The sequence below is a fragment of the Phodopus roborovskii genome, unplaced genomic scaffold (assembly GCF_943737965.1).
Source record: "Phodopus roborovskii unplaced genomic scaffold, PHOROB, whole genome shotgun sequence".
Classification (NCBI taxonomy): Eukaryota; Metazoa; Chordata; class Mammalia; order Rodentia; family Cricetidae; genus Phodopus; species Phodopus roborovskii.
In genome coordinates, this window is record NW_026126480.1 from 47,894,032 (window position 1) to 47,901,938 (window position 7,907).

A 7,907-nucleotide genomic window follows, 5' to 3' on the forward strand; every position below is an offset into this window, starting at 1 on the left:
ACCCAGGGGTGATTAAGTTGGGCATTATTCAATTTCCATGAGTTTGTAGAGTTTCCGCAATTTGTGTTGTTGAATTCTAACTTTAAGCCATGGTGATCTGATAAGATACAGGGGATTATTTCATTTTTTTTCTTTTTGCTTTTGTAATCAAGTATGCGGTCAGTTTTAGAGAAGGTTCCATGGGGTGCTGAGAAGAAGGTGTATTTTTTTTGTGTTTGGGTGGAATGTTCTATAGATGTTTTTTAAGCCCATTTGAGTCACAGCATCTGTTAGTTCCCTTATTTCTCTGTTGATTTTCTGTCAGGAAGACCTGTCCACTGGTGAGAGTGGGGTGTTGAAGTCTCCCACTATTAGTGTTTGGAGTTTGATGTGTGATTTAAGTTTTAGTAATATTTCTTTTGCAAATGTGGGTGCCCCTGTAATTGGGGCATATATGTTCAGAATTGAGGCTTCTTCTTTATGGATTTTTCCTGTGACGAATATGAGATGTCCTTCATCATCTCTTTTGATTACATTTAGTTTGAAGATTATTTTGTAAGATATTAGAATAGCTGCACCAGCTTGCTTCTTAGGTCCATTTGCTTGGAGAATCTTTTCCCAACCCTTTACTCTGAGGAAATGTCTGTCTTTGAAGTTGAGGTGTGTTTCTTGTATGCAGCAGAAGGGTGGATCCTGTTTTCACATCCATTCTGTTACTCTGTGTCTTTTTAAGGTGAGTTGAGTCCATTGATATCAATGGGATATAAGGGATACTAATGACCAGCGATTGTTGATTCATGTTATTTTTTGATGGTGGTGTGCGTGTTTGTGTTTCCTTTTTTAAGGATTTTCTGGTGTGGGATTATTTATTGCCTGTACTTTCCTGGGTACCTCTAACCTCCTTGGGTTGGAGATTTCCTTCCAATGCTTTCTGTAGGGTTGGATTTGTGGATAGGTACTGTTTAAGTCTGGTTTTGTCCTGGAGTATCTTGTTTTCTCCATCTATGGTGATTGAAAGTTTTGCTGGGCATCCACTGTCTCTTAGAGTCTGCATAATGTCTGCCCAGGACCTTCTAGCTTTGAGAGTCTCCATTGAGAAACTGGGTGTTATTCTGATGGGTCTGCCTTTATAGGCTACTTGACCTTTTTCCTTTTCAGCTCTTAATATTCTTCCTTTGTTCTGTTTATTTTGTGTTTTGATTATTAGGTGCCAAGAGAACTTTATTTTTCAATCTATTTGGTGTTCTGTAAGCTTCTTGTATTTTCATAGGCAATTCCTTCTTTACATTGGGAAAGTTGTCTTCTGTGGTTGAATATATTTTCTGTGCTTGTGAGCTGGTATTCTCCTTCTTCTATCCCTATTATTCTTAGGTTTGGCCTTTTCATGGTGTCCCAGATTACCTGGACATTTTGTTTGGCTTTAATGTTTCATTTGAGTGATGAATTTATTTCCTCTATCGTATCTTCAACACCTGAGATACTCTCTTCCATCTCTTGCATTCTGTTGGCTGGATATGCTTGCACCTGTAGTTTCTGTTCATTTACTCAGATTTTTGTTTTCCAGAATCCCTTCTGTTTGTGTTTTCTTTTTTTATTTATTATTTTTTCTTATTTTACATATCCATCCCAGTTCCCTCTCCTCCCCCCGCCCCCCACCCAATTCCCCACCTACTCCACAGGCAGTGTGATGCCTTCTAGGAGTGATCATCGATACATCCTGATTCCACTGCCAGAGGTCCCATAGACTACCCAGGCCTTCTAACTGAGACCCATGTTCAGGGGGGTCTGGATCAGTCCAATACTGGTTTCTCAGCTATCAGTCTGGGGTCCATGAGCTCCCCCTTGTTCATGTCAGCGGACTGTGGGTTTCTGTAGCCTGGTCTTGACCCGTTTTCTTATTACTCCTCCCTCTCTACAACTGGATTCCAGGAATTTGGCTTAGTGTTTAGCTATGGGTGTCTGCTTCTGTTTCCAACAGCTACACATGAAGGTTCTAGGATGGCATATAAGTTAGTTATCAATCTCATTATCAGGGAAGAACATTTAAAGTTCTCTAGAGTCATTTCTCTAGAGTCAGTTTTCTCTTCAAACCTATAGTGGCTCCCTCTATTATGGTATCTTTTTTTGCTCTCATCTATTCATCCCCTGACTCAATCTTCCAGGTCTCACTCGTTCTCCTCCCCTTCTCTTTCTCCTAACTCCCCCCTCCCAATATGCTCAGGAGATCTTGTCCCTTTCCCCTTCTGTGAGGGAGCTTGTGTGAATCTCTTAGGTTCCTCCTTGTATCCTAGTTTCTCTGGTAGTGTGAATTATAGGTTGGTGATCCTTTGCTTTATGTCTAAAATCCATATATGAGTGAGTATATGCCATGTTCCTCTTTTTGTGACTGGGTTTCCTCACTCAGGATGGTTTTTCAAGTTTCATCCATTTGCCTGCGAATTTCAAGATTTCATTGTTTTTTTTCCCCCACTGCGTAGTATTCCATTGTGTAAATGTACCACATCTTCTTTATCCATTCTTCGGTTGAGGGGCATCTAGGTTGTTTCCAGGTTCTTGCTATTACAAATAATGCTGCTATGAACATAGTTGAATAGATAGATGTCTTTGTTTCATGGATATGGATCATTTGGGTATATGCCTAAGAGTGAAATTGCCAGGTCCTGTGGTAGACAGATTCCCATTTTCCTGAGGAACTGCCATACTGATCTCCAAAATGGCTGTACGAGTTTGCACTCCCACCAGCAGTGGAGGAGTGTTCCCCTTTCTTCACATCCTCTCTAGCATAAGCTATCATTGGTGTTTCTAATTTTAGCCATTCTGACAGGAGTAAGATGGTATCTCAGAGTTGTTTTGATGGCTAAGAATGGTGAGCATTTTCTTAAGTGTATTTCAGCCATTTTGGATTCCTCTATTGAGAATTCTCTATTCAGTTCTGTACCCCACTTTTTAATGGGTTATTTGGTGTTTTGTTGACTAGTTTCTTGAGTTCCGTGTATAGTTTGGAGATCAGCCCTCTATCAGATGTGGGGTTGGTGAAGATCTTTCTTACTTTGTGGGTTGCTGTTTGGTCTGGTCGACTCATATCCTTTGCCTTACAGAAGCTTCTCAGTTTGAGGAGGTCCTATTTATTAATTGTCGATCTCTGTGCTACTGGTGTTATATTCACGAAGCCGTCTTCCATACTAATTTGTTCAAGGGTACCTCCAACTTTCTCTTCTAAGAGGTTCAGTGTGGCTGGATTTGTGTTGAGGTCTTTGATCCATTTAGACTTAAGTTTTGTGCATGGCAATAGACATGGGTCTATCTTCAGTCTTCTACACACCATCATCTAGTTGTGCCAGCACCTTTGTTGAAGATGCTTTCCTCCTCCCATTGTATACTTTGAGCTGTTTTGTCAAAAATTAGTTGTTTGTAGGTATGTGGGTTATTATCAGGATTTTAAATTCGATTCCCTTGGTCTATTGGATTATTTTTGTGCCAATACCAGGCTGTTTTCAGGACTATAGCTCTATAGTAGAGCTTAAAGTTGGGGATGGTGATGCCTCCCGAAGGTCCTTTATTGTACAGGGTTGTTTTGACTATCCTGGGTCCTTTTTTTTTTTTCATTTAAAGTTGATTATTATCCTTTCAAGGTCAGTGAAGAATTGTGCTGGGATTTTGATGGGGATTGCATTGAATCTGTAGATTGCTTTTGACAAGATTGCTATTTTTACTATGTTTATCCTACTTATCCAAGAGCATGGGGGATCTTTCCATTTTCTGGTATCTTCTTTAATTTATTTCTTTAAAGACACAAAGTTCTTACTATATAGGTCTTTCACTTGTTTGGTTAGTGTTACCCCAAGATATTTTATGTTGTTTGTGGCTATTGTAAAGGGTGATGTTTCTCTGATTTCTTTTTTTAAATATATTTATTATTTTTTCTTATTTTAAATATCGATCCCAATTTTATCTCCCTCCCTCCCTCCCATGTCCTCCGACCCCCATCCCATCCCATCCCCCCCCACTCCACAGGGAGGGTGATGCCTTCCAGGAGGGATCATCAAAATCTGTCAAGTCATTTGGAGTAGGGACTTGGCCCTTCCTGCCGCTAGACTAAGGGAGTATTCCTCCATGGGGAATGTTCTTCCAAAGTCCTTTCATGCACCAGGGATACATCCTGGTTCCACTGTTAGAAGTCCCTTAGACTGCCCAGGTTGTTTCTCTGATTTCTTTCTCAGCCTTTTTATCATCTGTATATAGTAGAGATACTTTTTTTTTATTTTTGAGTTAATCTTGTATCCTGCCATTTTGCTGAAGGTGTTTATAAGCTGTAGGAGTTCCCTGGTAGAGCTTTTCAGGTCTATCATATAATCTGCAAATAGTGACATTTTGACTTCTTCCTTTCCAATTTTTATCCCCTTGATCTCTTTTTGTTGTCTTATTGCTCTAGCTAGAACTTCAAGTATAATATTGAAGAGATATGGAAAGAGTGGACAGCCTTGTCTTGTTCCTGGTTTTAGAAGAATTGCCTTAAGCTTCTCTCCATTTAGTTTGGTGTTGGCTGTTGGTTTAATGTATAACATTTTTTATTATGTTTAGGTATGTTCCTGTTATCCTTGATCTATCCAAGACCTTTATCATGAAAGGGTGTTGGATTTTGCCAAAGGCTTTTTCAGCTTCTAGTGAGATGATCTTATGATTTTTCTTTTTCAGTTTGTTTATATGGTGGATCACATTGATTGATTGTCATATGTTGAACCATCCCTGCAACCCAGGGATGAAGCCTAGTTGGCCATGGTGGATGATTTCTTTAATGTGTTCCTGGATTCCATTTGCCAGTATTTTATTGAGTATTTTTGCATCAATGTTCATGAGGGATATTGGTCTGTTGTTTTCTTTCTTAGTTGTGTCTTTGTGTGTCTTGTGTACCAAGGTAATTGTAGTCTTGTAAAAAGAGTTTGGTAATGAACCTTCTGCTTTTATTGTGTGGAACAATTTGAAGAGTATTGGTATTAGCTCTTTGAATTTTCAGTAGAATTCTGCACTGAAGCCATCTGGCCCTAGGCTGTTTTTGCTTGGGAGGCTTTTGATGACTGCTTCTATTTCATTAGGGGTTATAGGTCTATTTAAATTGCTTATCTGTTCTTGATTTAATTTTGGTAAGTGATAGTTATCCAGAAATTTGTTCATTTCCTTTGAATTTTCCAATTTTGTGGAGTACAGGTTTCCAAAATATGACCTGAAATTTCTCTGGATTTCCTCAGTGTCCATTATTATATCCCCCCTTTTCATTTCTGATTTTGTTAATTTGCATGTTTTTTCTCTGCTTTTTTTTTTGTTAGTTTGGATAAAGGTTTGTCTATCTTGTTGATTTTCTTGAAAAACCAACTCTTTGTTACACTGATTCTTTGTATTGTTTTCCTATTCTCTACGTTATTGATTTGAGCCCTCAAATTGATTATTTCCTGGCATCTACTCCTCAGGGGTGAGTTTGCTTCTTTTTGTTCTAGGTCTTTCAGTTGTGCTGTTAATTCTCTAATGTGACTATCCTGTTTTTTTCATATGGACACTTAATTCAATGACCTTCCCTCATAGCACAGCTTTCAATGTGTCCCATAAGTTTGGGTATGTTGTATCTTCATTCTCATTGAATTCTAGGAAATCTTTAATTTCTTTCTTTATTTCTTCCTTGACCCAGGAATGGTGCATTTGAGGATTGTTTCGTTTCCATGAGTTTGTAGGGTTTCTGAAATTTGTGTTGTTGTTGAATTTCAACTGTAAAGCATGGTAGTCTGATAAGATACAGAGGGCCATTCCATTTTTTTTTTAATCTGTTGAGGTTTGCTATGTTGCTTTTTAGAGAATGTTCCAAGTGTAGCTGAGAAGAAGGTGTATATTCTTTTGTGTTTGGATGGAATGTTCTATAGATGTCTGTTAAACCCAATTTGAACATAATTCTGTTAGTTCTTTTGTTTCTTTGTTAAAAATTTCTGTCTGGTGGTCCTGTCTAGTGGTGAGAGTGGGGTGTTAAAGTCTCTCATATGAGTGTGTGAGGTTTTATGTGAGCTTTGAGTTTTATAGCGTTTCTTTTACAAATGTGGGTGCCTTTGTATTTGGGGCATAGATGTTCAGAATTGAGACTTTGTACTGATAGATTTCTCCTGTGATGAATATGAAATGACCTTCTTCATCTCTTTTGATTGATTTTGGTTTGAAGTTAGATATTAGGATAGCTATACCTGCTTGCTTCTTGGGTGCATTTGATTGGAAGATCTTTTCCCAACCCTTTACCCTGAGGCAGTGTCCGTCTTTGAAGCTTAGATGTGTTTCTTGTATGCAGCAGAAGGATGGATTCTGTCTTTGTATCCATTCTGTTAGCCTGTGTCTTTTTATAGGCGACTTAAGACCATTAATGTTGAGGGAAAGTAAGGACCATTGACTTTTAATTCTTGTTTGTTTTAGATTTGTTGTTGGCAGTGGTATCGTGAATATATTTGGCCTGCTTTTTTTTTGGGGGGGGGTTCTGATAAAGTGGGATTAACTATTGCCTATGTCTGTGTGAATATAGTGAACTTCTTTGGGTTGAGTTTTCTTTCCAGAACTTTCTGTAGGGCTGGATTTATAGATCTGTATTGTGAAAATCTGGCTATGTCATTGAATACTTTGTTTTCTCCGTTTATAATGATTGAGAGTTTTTCTGGGTATAGTAGCCTGGGCTGGCATCCATGGACTCTTAGTATTTGTAGAACATCTATCTAGGACATTATGGGCTTCAGGGTTTCCATGGAGAAGTCAGGTATAATTTTGATAGGTCTGCCTTTATATGTTACCTGGCCTTTTTCCTTCGTTGCTCTTAATATTCTTTCTTTATTCTGTTTGTTAAGTGTTTTGATTATTATGTGGCAAGGGAACTTTTTTTTTTGGTTCAGTCTATATGGTGTTCAGTATGCTTATTGTACTTTCAAAGCCATGGCCTTCTTCAGATTGGGAATGTTTTCTTCATTGATTTTGTTGAATATGTTTTCTGCGTCTTTGAGCTGGGCTTCTTCGCCTTTTTCTATGCCTATTATTCTTAGGTTTGGTCTTTTCATGCTGCCCCACATTTCTTAGATGTTTTGTGTTAAGGATTTGTTGGATTTAATATTTTCTTTGGTTGATGAATCTATTTCTTTTAGTTTACCTTCAGCGCCTGAGATTCTCTCTTTGATCTCTTGTATTCTGTTGGTTATGCCTGCGTCTGTAGTTCCTGATTGTTTACCCAGTTTTTCTATTTCCAACATTCCCTCAGTTTGTGTTTTCTTTATTGTTTCTATTTCAGTTTTCAGGTCTCGAACTGTTTGAATTATTTCCTTCATCTGTTTGATTCTTTTGTCTTGGCCTTCCTTACTTTCTTTAAGAGATTTGTTTGTTTCTTGTGTGTGTTTTTTTTTTTTTTTGCTTTGTCTTTTCCTCTATTTCTTCCAATTTTTTGTTTGTTTTTTGTTCCATTTCTTTAAGGGATTTTCTCATATCATCTTTGAGGGGCTCTATCATTTTTATCAAGTTATTTTTTTAAGTCATTCTCTTCTGCTTCATCTGCTTTGGTGTGTTCAGGTCTAGTTGGTGTAGAGTCTCTAGATTCTGATAGTGTCATACTGGTCTTTCTATTGTTGGGTGTTTTCTTGTATTGAGTCTTCCTATCGCTTCTTCCAGTGGGTGCAGGTGGAGTCTCTCTCTCTCTCTACCCTGCTCTCCTGGTGGGTGTAGATTGGTCAGGAGTTTGATGTCTGTAACTCTGGATGATCTGAGCTCTCTTGGAAGTCCCTCAAGCAGAGGCCACAGCACAACCAATGATGTGGGGAAGGCAGGCTCAGGATGGTCTCAAGCACTCAGGCAGAGGGCAGGCGATGGGGCCCGAAGATCAGGTGAGTGCAGGCTCAAGATGGTCCCATGTGTATAGACAGGTC